At 32.5% G+C, this 14881-nt stretch overlaps 1 protein-coding gene across 2 annotated transcripts in view; it reads right to left on the bottom strand.

Moving 5' to 3' along the window:
• Positions 1-14881, bottom strand: part of LOC130895637 (protein sprouty) — a 51059-nt gene that overhangs the window by 6419 nt on the left and 29759 nt on the right. The window contains exon 1 of one of the 2 annotated variants that reach the window (XM_057803062.1): positions 13872-14481. The exons of the other annotated variant lie outside the window; for it this stretch is intronic. The gene's annotated coding sequence lies outside the window, so the exon portion shown is untranslated. Of the gene's footprint in view, positions 1-13871; positions 14482-14881 lie in introns of those variants that run through there. 2 annotated transcript variants of the gene reach the window in all.

Below are 14881 nucleotides of genomic sequence, written 5' to 3'. Positions count from 1 at the left end.
TATTTTATTTACTTAAACAGATGAGGCTCAGTAACACGGAAACCGATCTGTAGTTACTTTCGTTTCAAAAAAACGATAAAAAATATGAATTGACTTGAAACAGTTAAACCTAATGAAATTTATCGATAAAACTGCGAGATTTATAGACAAAACGATATGAGTGATTAGAATATGGATCAAAAACTTATAATAAAGGACGTGATCAAGGTACTTTGCTGATTGCTGATGTTTTACTGCGAGACCATTAAGAAATTGCAATCCAGAACAAGCCCTGATGATTACTGTCAAAAGGTGTTGGGTCCAAGTAACTTTCTTTCGTTTACCATCAAACAAACCACATTATCTCAGCGCGAATCTTTCTCCAGGTCTCCTGTAGAATTGTCCTCTTCTATCGCTACCTTGTAGGCATTCTCTGCTTTCGTTTGATAAGAAATCGGATCCCAAATGTTTGTCAATCTCTGGCAAGTTGTGGACGGGCTGGGGTTAAATGCTTCTGACTGTTCAGCCATTCCTCGTGTTTCTTTGAGCTCTCGTTGGACTTGAAACCAGTGGGGCTCGATGTGATGACAATCAACTTTTTTCCTCTCGGTAACGACGGTCAACTCTGGTTTCAGCAGACTGTCTCGTGTTCAGCGACTGGCGACACATTGGGGAGTGGGTACAGCTGCGGCTTCATCGACTATTTAGCTGGAGAAGATCACGTAGATGATCTTTTCGAAGGGTCAGTTTGATAATGGGTTTTCACGACCGATCGTCCATATCTAGAAACCAGTATCTATGGACCTAATTCTATTATTTCTGGTACAAACAACAAAGTAAAGGTTGTTGTTCGACCATTAACAAATGCTGGTACTAGAAAACCATCTTTAATCTAAACAAATTTCATCCATTTTGAATTTAGGATTAATTTAAAGATAGAAAAGTAATTTGTTAAATAATCTCGATGAGAAAATGTTTTTTTTTTTTTTATATTAACCTACATATTTGCTAACGATTTAACGATGAGATACAATTTCTCAGTAAACCGATTTAGTATCTCTACCCAAAACAGTATCCTGTAAAACAGGTTATGTAACATGGTATTAAGAAGAATTAGAAGTTTATAACACGAAATCGTCATCTATATGGGTTCCCTGAAACGAAATATTTTCGGTAAAGGCGAGATTAAGTTTCATCATTTATTTCTTTGTTGTTTTTATAGTTTCTTGTTAAATTATCATTATACGATGATGGTCTCAAAAGTACCTGTTCTGACATAGAGATAGCGGTAGTTGCTTGAAAAATTCCACTGTATTAGAAAGTGAACAATTTATATAAAGTTTGAAGACGCCACGTTGTTTGATATTTGTTTGGTGGCCATCAAAACTATCCCAGATGTGATATAGTAGATGATTTCTGGATGTAATTCATTCTCACAGTAATGCAACAACAATAAAGGTTAAAAATATTAAAAAAGAATCACTTATAGGCCAAATATTAGTATACAAAAAATTGGTGGACTAAAAATTGTAGATATTTCAATATATATGGATACTTTCTATGAAGAATACCTACTGAAGATATGGTGCACCACAAAACTCAAAAGATTTGCTGAAAACTAAAAAAACTAGAAACAAAAACTTTGAAGACTTGCTTGCAGCTGTGAAGCATTAAAAAATTAACTTTTAATTTCCAATTTTTACTAGACACCCTGTGGAAAGTTTTAAGCTATTTTCGCAGCAAGACGGCGGATTCTACGACATGTTTTTAATTGTGAAAATTCGTAGGGAATTTCGAAAATTTTTTTTGTATGACAATTCACTTTCAAAAAATGCAGTTTCCAAAAACAAATGAAACGGTTTCCAGAGATAAATGACAGTTTACTTCAAAAGCAAACAATTTCCAAAAACAAATGACAGTCCGTTTTCAAGTTTCCACATACAAACGACAGTTTGATTCAAAAACAAACGGTTTCCAAAGACGAATGACAGTTTATTTCAAAAACAAACGGTTTCTAATGACAAATGACAATTCACTTTCGAAAAATACAATTTCCAAAGACAAATGACAGTTCGCTTTCGAAAAATACAGTTTACACAGACAAATGACAGTCCGTTTTCAAGTTTCCACATACAAACGACAGTTTGATTCAAAAACAAACGGTTTCCAAACACGAATGACAGTTTACTTCAAAAGCAAACAGTTTCTAATGACAATTCATTTTCAAAAAATGCAATTTCCAAAGTTAAATGACTGATTGCTTTAAAAACAAACGGTTTCCAAAGACAAATGACAGTTCGATTTCAGAAAAGACAGTTTCCGAAGACAAATAACAGTCTGTTTTCAAAAACTACAGTTTCCATAGAAATGAATTAACAGTTTTCTTTAAGAACAAACGGTTTCCAACGTTAAATGAACGTTTTCTTTAAAAACAAATGGTTTCCAAAGACAAATGACAGTTCGATTTAAAAACAAACGGTTTCCAAAGACAAATGACATTCTGTTTTCAAAAAATACAGTTTCCACAGACATAGATGACAATTTGATTTAAAAACAAACGGTTTCCAATGACAAATTTCAGTTTTCTTCGAAAATAAAAGGTTTCCAATGAAAAATGACAGTTCATATTAAAAAATACTGTTTCCACAGACATGTAATGATAGTTTGATTAAAAAACAAACGATTTTCAAAGACAAACGACAGTTTGCTTCAAAAACAAACGATTTCCAAAGACAAATGACAGTTCGATTTCAGAAAAGACAGTTTCCAAAGACAAATTAAAGTTCGTTTTTAAAAAATACAGTTTCCACAGACATAGAATGACAGTTTTATTTAAAAACAAACGATTTCCATAGACAAATGACACTTTGCTTCAAAAACAAACGATTTACAAAGACAAATGACAGTTTGCTTCAAAAACAAACGGTTTCCAAAGACAAATGACAGTTCGATTTCAGAAAAGACAGTATCCAAAGACAAATTAAAGTTCGTTTTCAAAAAATACAGTTTCCACGGACATAGAATGATAGTTTGATTTAAAAACAAACGGTTTCCATAGACAAATGATACTTTGCTTTAAAAACAAGAGGTTTCCAAAGACAAATGTCAGTTTACTTCGAAAACAAACTGTCAAATTCCTGTTGTTATTGGAATGTCTTCTGTGTTTTGTCGTGTTAGCGAGTTAAGTTCCTCTATTATTTGTATATTTTTTCTATATAACGTCTTTGAGTTCCACCCTGTCGAAAATCCGTGTAAGGTCAATAAATTTGCTTCTATTGTCTTTGAAGCCTCGTAGTTCCAGTTCGAATACATCATTGTATTAATTTTTGAGTTGAAAACGAAAAGACCGAAAAAATCCGCTACAAGATATTACGCAAGCCTCGTATGGCGTTTATTAAATAAAAAAAAAATAAAAATATTTCCAAACTCTTCTAATAATCGTATCTTCCGAAAGTTGTGGCAACCACAAGTTACTGATAACTTATCTTATCGGTATGTTTATACATTTTTTTCTCTCTCTATATATATATCTCGACGTTATATTTAATTTATAATAATCATAATATGCCTAGTGGGTATAAATTTTCACAATTTGTTATTAATAGTAACCCAACAATTGAGTTGGAATCAAAATTTAGCTTACGAAAGCTAAGATAATTAAAGGATAAATAGATAAATATATATTTATACAAGGTGACGCAAAAAAAACTTAACTAAGTACCCCAAAATTTCATAACTTCAATGAAAAGAACAAACAGTATAGAAACGTGATGTACACGGCGCGTTTGTAGGTTTTAAAGGTCGTAGTTGGGTCTCTCATTAACAAGGTGCCATCTAAAGAGTAAAATAAGAAGAAGAAACAGACACCAGTTAAAGCGAAGGCAACCAAATCTGCGCTAATGTTGACCGTGAAACTTAGTTATCGTTGGAAGCGTCTTCTTGATAACACACGCTCGATACAATATAAAAACTGGGGAGGAAGATACTATAACATCCCCCCTATAGTCCGGACTTATCACCCTGTGACTACCACATGTTTAAAGCCTTCCGCGATATGCAATAACTATTCTGGACAACAAACTTTCATCTATTGCAGCTTCCTTTACTTTTTATTCAATGATGAGATGTTACTATATTGTGACGTCAGTAGCAGCTCATTGGTGCCTTTTTAATCAAACGATTTATTTTTTTACCTTCGTCAAATAACCAATTTTCTTGTTGATGTAATTATATGAAAGAGAACTACCGATTGCCCTGTATAAGATCGAACATGGTACACAATCTAATTAAATATGCATATACAAACCGTGGTTGGAGCAAGTGGGTAGCGTCCCACACGGCGAGTGGGTGCGCCGACCCGGGTCCGATTCCACATCGCGCACCTGGTTCTTTAAATAACAGCGCCGTATCAGAACGATGTGTACAATAAGCGTAAAATATCGATAATTATTATTTATTATATAACGTTTGGACGTTTCGTAACGATCGTACAAACTCTGAGGATGATAACGACGGCTATCGAAACGTTATGCTAGATACACGCTGTTGTTATTTTGTTTTTGTATATTGTAAGTTATTAGGATAGAAATCAATCGAAATCCAAACAAGTTACGTCAAGATCTGCTGCCGGTATTTGGTATTTTGGAATGTATAAACAGTTTCCAAAGACAAATGACAATTCGCTCTCGGAAAAGACGGTTTCTATAAACAAATGACAGTTTTATTTATAAACAAACGGTTTTCAAACACAAATGACATTTCCCTTTAGAAAAAGACAGTTTCCAAAGATAAATGACAGTTCACATGACAGCTCACTTTCGGAAAAGACAGTTTCCATAAACAAATGACAGTTTTCTTTATCAACAGACGGTTTTCAAAAACAAATGACAGTTCGCTTTCGAAAAATACAGTTTCCAGAGACAAATGACAGTTCACTTTCGGAAAAGACAGTTTCCAGAGACAAATGACAGTTTTCTTTATCAATAAACAGTTTTCTAAGACAAATGACAGTTCGATTTCGGAAAAGACAGTTTCCAGAGACAAATGACAAATTGCTTGTGAAAAAAACAGTTTGCAAAGACAAACAATGATTCAATGACGAAAAAGACAGTCGCCAAAGAGAAATGTCGGTTTGACGGTTTCTTTTTGAAATAAAATAGTTTCCGAAGCAAAACAACGATTTATCAAAGAAAAAGACAAATAACATATTGCTTTGAAAGGTAAATGAAAGTTTGTTTCTAAAAAAAAGATTTCAGAGTCAAAATTGACGGATTGTTTTTGAAAAACACAGCTTCCATAAACAAACAACAAATTATTGACGAACAAGACAATTTTCAAAGACAAATGACATTTCCCTTTAGAAAAAGACAGTTTCTAAAGATAAATGACAGTTCACATGACAGCTCACTTTCGGAAAAGACAGTTTCCATAAACAAATGACAGTTTTCTTTATCAACAGACGGTTTTCAAAAACAAATGACAGTTCGCTTTCGAAAAATACAGTTTCCAGAGACAAATGACAGTTCACTTTCGGAAAAGACAGTTTCCAGAGACAAATGACAGTTTTCTTTATCAATAAACAGTTTTCTAAGACAAATGACAGTTCGATTTCGGAAAAGACAGTTTCCAGAGACAAATGACAAATTGCTTGTGAAAAAAACAGTTTGCAAAGACAAACAATGATTCAATGACGAAAAAGACAGTCGCCAAAGAGAAATGTCGGTTTGACGGTTTCTTTTTGAAATAAAATAGTTTCCGAAGCAAAACAACGATTTATCAAAGAAAAAGACAAATAACATATTGCTTTGAAAGGTAAATGAAAGTTTGTTTCTAAAAAAAAGATTTCAGAGTCAAAATTGACGGATTGTTTTTGAAAAACACAGCTTCCATAAACAAACAACAAATTATTGACGAACAAGACAATTTTCAAAGACAAATGACATTTCCCTTTAGAAAAAGACAGTTTCTAAAGATAAATGACAGTTCACATGACAGCTCACTTTCGGAAAAGACAGTTTCCATAAACAAATGACAGTTTTCTTTATCAACAGACGGTTTTCAAAAACAAATGACAGTTCGCTTTCGAAAAATACAGTTTCCAGAGACAAATGACAGTTCACTTTCGGAAAAGACAGTTTCCAGAGACAAATGACAGTTTTCTTTATCAATAAACAGTTTTCTAAGACAAATGACAGTTCGATTTCGGAAAAGACAGTTTCCAGAGACAAATGACAAATTGCTTGTGAAAAAAACAGTTTGCAAAGACAAACAATGATTCAATGACGAAAAAGACAGTCGCCAAAGAGAAATGTCGGTTTGACGGTTTCTTTTTGAAATAAAATAGTTTCCGAAGCAAAACAACGATTTATCAAAGAAAAAGACAAATAACATATTGCTTTGAAAGGTAAATGAAAGTTTGTTTCTAAAAAAAAGATTTCAGAGTCAAAATTGACGGATTGTTTTTGAAAAACACAGCTTCCATAAACAAACAACAAATTATTGACGAACAAGACAATTTTCAAAGACAAATGACATTTCCCTTTAGAAAAAGACAGTTTCTAAAGATAAATGACAGTTCACATGACAGCTCACTTTCGGAAAAGACAGTTTCCATAAACAAATGACAGTTTTCTTTATCAACAGACGGTTTTCAAAAACAAATGACAGTTCGCTTTCGAAAAATACAGTTTCCAGAGACAAATGACAGTTCACTTTCGGAAAAGACAGTTTCCAGAGACAAATGACAGTTTTCTTTATCAATAAACAGTTTTCTAAGACAAATGACAGTTCGATTTCGGAAAAGACAGTTTCCAGAGACAAATGACAAATTGCTTGTGAAAAAAACAGTTTGCAAAGACAAACAATGATTCAATGACGAAAAAGACAGTCGCCAAAGAGAAATGTCGGTTTGACGGTTTCTTTTTGAAATAAAATAGTTTCCGAAGCAAAACAACGATTTATCAAAGAAAAAGACAAATAACATATTGCTTTAAAAGGTAAATGAAAGTTTGTTTCTAAAAAAAAGATTTCGGAGTCAAAATTGACGGATTGTTTTTGAAAAACACAGTTTCCATAGACAAACAACAGTTTATTTTTGAAAAAGACTTTAATGACAACAAAGACTGTCTCCAAATACAAGTGACAGTTTACTATTGAAAAAAACTTGTTTCCAAAAAACAATTAACAGTTCATTTTTTAAAAAGACAGTTTCCATAGACAAATATTTATTGATGAAAAGAAAAAAACAATTTTCAAAGACAATTATGAGTTTATTTCTGAAAAAGAAATAATACAAAGGCCAAATTGACGATTTGCTTTTAAAAAAGACGGGATCCAAAGACAAATAATGATTTAATGACAACAAGACAGTCTCGAAAGATACATGACAGTTTGCTATTGAATAAGACTGTTTACAAAAGAATTGACGTGGCATTTGTAAAAAAGGTTGTTTCCAAGGACAAATGACAGTTTACCTTTGAAAAATGCAGTCTCCAAAGACAAATGAAAGTTTTCTTTGAAAACAAACGGTTTCCAAAGACAAATGACTGTTTGCTTAAAAAAAAAACGGTTTTCAAAGACAAATGACAGTTCATTTTCGAAAATACAGTTTACAATGACAAATGACAGTCCGTTTTCAAAAAATACGGTTTCCACAGACGTTTTTATTTGAAAACAAACGATTTCCAATGACAAATTTCAGTTATCTTTAGAAGCAAACAGTTTCCAAAGACAAATGACGGTTTGCTTCAAAAACACGGTTTCCATGGACAAATGATATAGATATAAATACGTATTATTCCAAAATGAAGGAGAAAATATAAAATTATTGTTTTACAAAAAGATAAACAACTAATTATTTATTATTATGAATAATTAAAATAATCGAAAAGACATCATAAAAATCAAACTTTTGAAGTGACAACGTTCAAAGGAAAAAATTTATTTTCTTCAAAAATGTAGTATTAGAAACAGTAAATTAAAACGACATAGAAACAACTCTTAAACTCGATTTTAAAATGAATGAAATTCTAATTGTGTACAAAACAAATGTTTTCAATTCATTTAAATTTCAAGGTTGGTAGTTGATGAGTATAAAAAAATCTAAGTAATGTGGAGAATTGTTATTTACAACATACGATGAAATAATTTGTTGTACGTATTACCAAATTCATATTTTTTCTCTTTAATCCATTTTATATTGTTAAGTACGATAAAAAGTTCAGTTGTTTTTGATTTTCCAGTTAATCCTCCACATATTTACTACTTTTCTAATGGAAAAACACTTTCTTTTGCATCGAATCCGATTAATCCGGCCGATGAAACCATCTTTGGTTTTTGGCCCTTTGCAATCCTCTATTTCGACAGTTTCTTCGTTTCGGAAGTCCAGTGGTGGATCCAAGTTTCATCTACAGGTTAATAAGGTCCGGGAAATGTTCATTCAGATGTGTTTTTGGTCCAATATGTTTACGTATCTTCAGTTTCTGCGTTGTTTTAAAAAGGCCGAGAGTTTTTGCCATCTTTCTAACCTCAAACCGACAGTTTCTCACTACCACTACTACTTGAATGTACATATTACTTTTCAATAAACAAAATTGTCAAATATAAAATAATCGTTCGAAATATCCGAAATTTCGTTAAGATTCCTTCAAAGCTTGCAACTTGTTGATAAGTTGATATCTTTTCGGACAACCCTTGTATAAACAGTACGTTAGATTTGTATGAGTCCTGATGAAAATAATCGACGAATCATTGATAGTGCAATAAGCTCTTCATTATTTAAATATTTAAAATTTGTAAAATTCCAAAAGAATTAAATTTATGTCTTCCGTTTTTATCAGCCCCTGTATTATAAACTTACAATAATTTGGATCGATTAAAGAATGTCTAATGGGGATAAATATTTACGTATCTAATATACAAATCTAAAAAAAGCAAACAACATTCAACACCCGTTATAAATATTTTTTGTATAAGTTGGCAAGACCTCCTCGCGTATTTAACTGATTCATTGACAATTTTTCACAATTTAAAAATAACGATATATAAGATATAATTTATTCCCATTCACGTAAGCAACCTTGAATTTGCAGCATGTCCAAGCAGGGCGCCATCATAAATAGAAAGTTTTTTTTTTAAACTATACCACTACATATTAAAATTAGTTTCACCACGTATTCAACGAGGAAACGATAATTACAACAAAGGAAATGTGGAAAAAGGAAATAAAATCTCCGAAGTTGACAAACAAGATTAAACTAGAGATCTACTATAGATTCACGAGATCATCAGGAACGTGAAGATCAGTAAAGAAAATAATTTTCAACGAGACGTGGGTACTTTTTGAAGAATATGGGGTTCCAAAAGTACTTGTTCTGACCTAGAGATCGCGGTAGTTGATTACTGAATTAGGAAGGACACAATTTGAAGACCAGCAGGTTATATTTGATGTACCACAAACAAATAATGTAAAGAATTCTCCAAAAAAAGATTCCATGAAGAAAGGAACTCAACCTTAGTCCGAACCTGCATTAATTTACCTTCTGTTGCAGGTTGTTCTTTCTTCAACACCTCTTTACCAGTGACCGGTGCATCCCTAGATTTTATGCCCAGATAAAAATCCGAGGTGAATCTAAATTATACACGGGATTCGTAGTTTTTATGGCACACCTGGTTTAAACGCCATTAACGTTTATGCTTTTTTTTTATTTTCGAAATGTGAAAGGTCCATTCATTTTTTAAACATAAATCTTGTCTTTCGTATTCGTCTGTTGAAATTTGAAAAATAAAAAATCGAATGGGTTTCACATTCACGAGATTATCTTAACATTTAATTGCGATGAGACGCAAGTAAAAAATTTTGGTGGTTGTACGAGGGTTGGTACTTAAGTTTTGAGACACATCAATTCGATGTTGTGACTGTTCAAAGACGTTTTCGATGGAACTGATGTATGAAAACACGCGTTGTCGTAGTGGAGAATGATTCGTCTTCAACGCGCTTGGTTTCCATGATTTTTTCGAAATATTCTAGCAAATACCGGCATACCATTCAGAATTTAGCGTTTTACGTCTAGAGTCGCTCGAAAATGATTTTTAATTCAATTTTTTTACCAAAATGAATGTTTGAAGTATCCATAACCAACTCAAACAGCACTCGTATGACGACATGTTTTGTATGGCGATGTCAGATTTGACATATTCACATCAGTGGTGCCATAGAGAAGTAAAATTTAAGATAGTGACGTAGATAACAAAAAATAGGCTTCAGTTTCGTTCATAACCTCTTCATTAGCGCAAAATTTCGGTCCAGCGAGGTCTGAGAACAGAAAAAATCGCTGGGGGTTATATCAGGTGAATAAATTGTATGCATAAGCAACTCGAAGATCGTCGATGGATATTATACCTAAAATATTGATGTTATAAATATTCCAGTCGATTTGGGACTTTTCCATGCTTTGTAGTTGGTTCGAATGGACGGGGTGAATCAACTACAAAGCATAGAAATGTCAAAAATCAACTGGAAAAGTGATAAAAATGCAGTTTCCAGAGTTAAATAACTGATTGATTCAATAGTAAACGGTTTCCAATGCAAAATAACAATTCGTTTTCGAAAAATGCAGTTTCCAAAGTCAAATGACTGATTGCTTTAAGAAAAAACGATTTTCAAAGACAAATGACAGTCCAGTATTCAAAAAATACAATTTCCACATACAAACGACAATTTGATTTAAAAACAAACTGTTTCCAAAGACAACTGACAGTTTACTTCGAAACCAAACGGTTTCTAATGACAAGTGACAATTCATTTTCGAACAATGCAGTTTCCAAAGTTAAACGACTGATTGCTTTAAGAAAAAACGATTTTCAAAGACAAATGACAGTCCAGTATTCAAAAAATACAGTTTCCACATACAAACAACAGTTTGATTTAAAACAAATGGTTTGCAAAATCAAATGACAGTTTATTTCAAAAACAAACGGTTTCTAATGACAAAGAACAATTCACTTTCGAAAAATACAATTTCCAAAGCTAAATGACTGATTACTTTAAAAAAAAAACGGTTTTCAAAGACAAATCACAGTCCTGTTTTCAAAAAATACAGTTTCCACAGATATAGAATGACAGTTTGCTTCAAAAACAAACGGTTTCCAAAGACAAATGACAGTTCGATTTCAGAAAAGACAGTTTCCGAAGACAAATTGAAGTTCATTTTCAAAAAATACACTTTCCGCATACAAACGACAGTTTGATTTAAAAACAAACCGTTTCCAAAAACAAATGACAGTTTATTTCAAAAACAAACGGTTTCTAATGACAAATGACAATTCACTTGCGAAAAATACAATTTCCAAAGCTAAATGACTGATTGCTTTAAAAAAAAAAACGATTAAAGACAAATGACACTCCAGTTTTCAAAAAATACAGTTTCCGCATACAAACAACAGTTTGATTTAAAAACAAACGGTTTCCAAAGACAAATAACAATTTACTTTCCATTTTTGACCTTTCCATGTTTTGTAGTTAATTCTAATGGACGGGATGAATCAACTACAAAGCATGGAAAGGAAAAAGAAAAGTTAAAAAATCGGTGTTCATTTCGTCTCGTTTAAACTGAGCCAACCACTTCTCAAAAGTTGATTCTTCCATGGAAAATATTCGGCTTGCCAAATAGCAAAGTTTTTTGAAAGTTGGGGATAATTGAAAATCATGAGTATTTAATCCTAGTACGAACTTTTCGGCCCACCTACTACTTTGAATTACCTGAAGAAAAGGTAATATGCTTGAAGAAAGGAAACGACAGATGGTTGAAGGGGATCTACGTATAACAAAACACAAACAGGGGGAGAATAACAGATTGGAGGAAGTGAATTTATTACCGTACGCAAAAAAAATGATTATCCGACAAAAAATTCTTATCAATTCATATTGATTACGAACTGTAGTATGAGAAAAAAAAAATTGAATTGCAATCACGTTTCCGTAACATGAATTTTACTGAATAAACAGTGCATTGTTTTGTGTTTTTAATAGTCAGCCTTAGTTTATACATAATTAATTACTATTACTTCCTGTCACTTCAAAATAACATTAATATATAATTCAAAAGATAACGAAAATTGAAACCCGATATTTCAACACGTCCACTGCCGGGAGTATTTAAACTAACGAACTTGGTCCACGTCAAGTTACTCAAAATAGCCTTTAACTGCCGTATTAACCTCCGAGAGCAAAAAATAAACGGAGCCTTCACATGGAACGATCTTTGCCTTCTTTGGAGCCGGTTCTCTCTGTTTCGGTTGTGAAGCGTTTCATCCATGGGTATGGTTCAAAAATTCTGCTCGATTTCTGTGAAACGTTGCCAAATACTCGATGGATACATCTTGTTGAAATACCTCAACGTGTTTGGAAAATTTGTGGAAATTTTAGCCTTTCCCCAGTTAATATTATTTTCATTCATGGGTTTATTTTAGTCAAATCTTGTAACCTATTCCAGGGCAGAAAAATGTTAAAAATAACCATTTAGTAAAGCCTGATGACATATTTCTATCACCGTTTCATATAAAGCTCGACCTGATGAAAAATTTTGTGAAAACTACGCCTTAAGTTGGTAGTGGATTTTCATACCTGAAAAACAAATTTTCCAAATCCGGCGAGGCGAAAAAACTAATGAAAGATACAAGGAAAAATGAATTTTCTGGAAAAATGTTTTGTGACTGTCGTACAAAATTTTCTAGGAAACAATCACAAATATATAATCAATGAGCTCATAATTCCTGAATGGAATTCTTCCCCGAGGATTCGTGTACTATGAGGACGAACAGGACAAAAGATTTCCTTAATAGAAAAGCCCCATCAAGGTAAAAAGTACAATCACGAAAATCATCGCTGTACATTAAGAAAAACTTTTTCCCACTGTTATACCTTTTATAAAAATATATATTTTGATGTGTCAATTTTTTTCCATTGATATATTTTTGTAAGGCGGTCATAGTCCCTTCAAAATTTTGACACAAGTTTTCGTGTGACGTAAATTTTGTCGACCAGTGTTAATAAAACAAAATAAAATCGCATCACCCTGTATAAACTTATAGGAGACAGTTTAAAAATAAGACTCATCACCCTGTATTACGATGAGAGTTTAGCACTTCCGGTTATACGTAGACGTCAACTTTTAAACGGAACCTGATTTAGATATATCGATATTTTTCAAAATGTTGAATAAACCACATAAAAAAAACCGATAATTTCATTAATAATTTTAAATGGTAACCAATAAACAATAAACATTTGCTAATTAATGTTAATTGATATTTTATATACGTTAATACACTCTATTTCCGGTATAACCGGAAGTGCAAATCTACAGCTATGTAATTTCAAATATTTCCGCGCCACACCCCGTATATTTACGTTTTTGTGAAAACTAGTGAATAATATCACCTCGAATTTAAATAAAAATTGTGTCCAGGTGGATTTTTATTACTGAAGGTATAAAAAGAAGGGTAGCTACATTTTTTTTTTCGAAAATCAATTTACAACCCACTGTATTTCGAATTATAGGTTTAAATAGATTAGATGGATTCAATTAGTTATTTCCGGTGTCGAATATCCTGCCAGAGCAACGTTTTATTGATAAAAAATATTTTTCTTTTTTTTAGATAACGTTTCAAATTTCGCCTTTAAGGTAAAACGTAACGTTCCGTCTATGATTTCCGCCGCGCTTATTATTATTATATATACATCGAATATAAAGATAATTAGTTTTAAGACGAAAATATATTAGTGAATGGAAAATACACCCACACGCCTCAATGTCATATAGACATACAGGTGGATTCGAAATAAAGGTCGTGCACGACACGTTTTTCCCAATATGGACCAATGAAAAACTCACTGTATTAAACTGTACACTGCAGAAGAGAATGCCTCCCAACTCACTGAACCCTCCTTCAGAAGATAATCCAACATTTTTTCCACAACATACACTCACTGAAACGATTTTTTTTTTATTATTTTTTTCGAAACTCCGATGAAATGCGGCAACGTCGTATTTATAACAACGGCGAAACGTTCTCTCTCTATGACATTTCGGTGAAGACTGAAGCTGCGCGGGTAGGAGTGCAAGGCAGGACGATAGTGGCGCGACCGCCGGCCGAATTCCGAACGTAGTCGTAGCTTTTTATGAATGGGAGGCCGCCATTATGAATGAAACGACGTACATTCAAGGAAACTTGCAAAGTATTCGCAACATAGGCGCAGATTACGGATTTTACTCGGTGCTCGATGGGCTGAACGTTTTTTTTTTCTACCGACTCGATTAAAATATCAGTTTTTCGAACATGTTTTGATACTGAATGGAATTTAATTTTGAACGAGAGGTTTTAACTAATTACGTTTATTTTGGTTTATAAATGCGGTTTCTCTCAATTTCAAACTTGTCGAAAGCTTCCTTCATATCATTAAATACAAAAAAAAATGCATTTTTATCTCGACTGGCAGCTTCATTTATAATTTTCTTGATGGTAAATACGTCTTTCAATTTTACGGAATCCAGTATTACATTTTTTAACCTTTCGGTAACTATTTTTTCGTTTTTCTCTTCATTATTTACATTTTTAATTTCTTTATTTTGTGTATCATTACCAACTACTAATAATATGAGGAACTTTATAAGTATTATAGAGATAATCAAAAATTTATGGCATATTATCAAAATCGCTGAATAAATCGTGTGACTGACACACAGATGGCGCTGCCAATGTCAAATCCATATGACGTTTATGAAGTACCAACTGTCAAAAAACTTTGTGAAAAATTTCATAACATTTCGATTAGTCAGAGAAAATTGACAGTCGTTTAAATGAAACTACTTTTTAAAACGATTTCGTGTGTTAATGTATCATT

The sequence above is a fragment of the Diorhabda carinulata genome, chromosome 6, assembly GCF_026250575.1.
Source record: "Diorhabda carinulata isolate Delta chromosome 6, icDioCari1.1, whole genome shotgun sequence".
Classification (NCBI taxonomy): Eukaryota; Metazoa; Arthropoda; class Insecta; order Coleoptera; family Chrysomelidae; genus Diorhabda; species Diorhabda carinulata.
The sequence above is the reverse complement of the archived record's forward strand: the minus strand, read 5'-3'. Positions and strand labels throughout refer to the sequence as shown.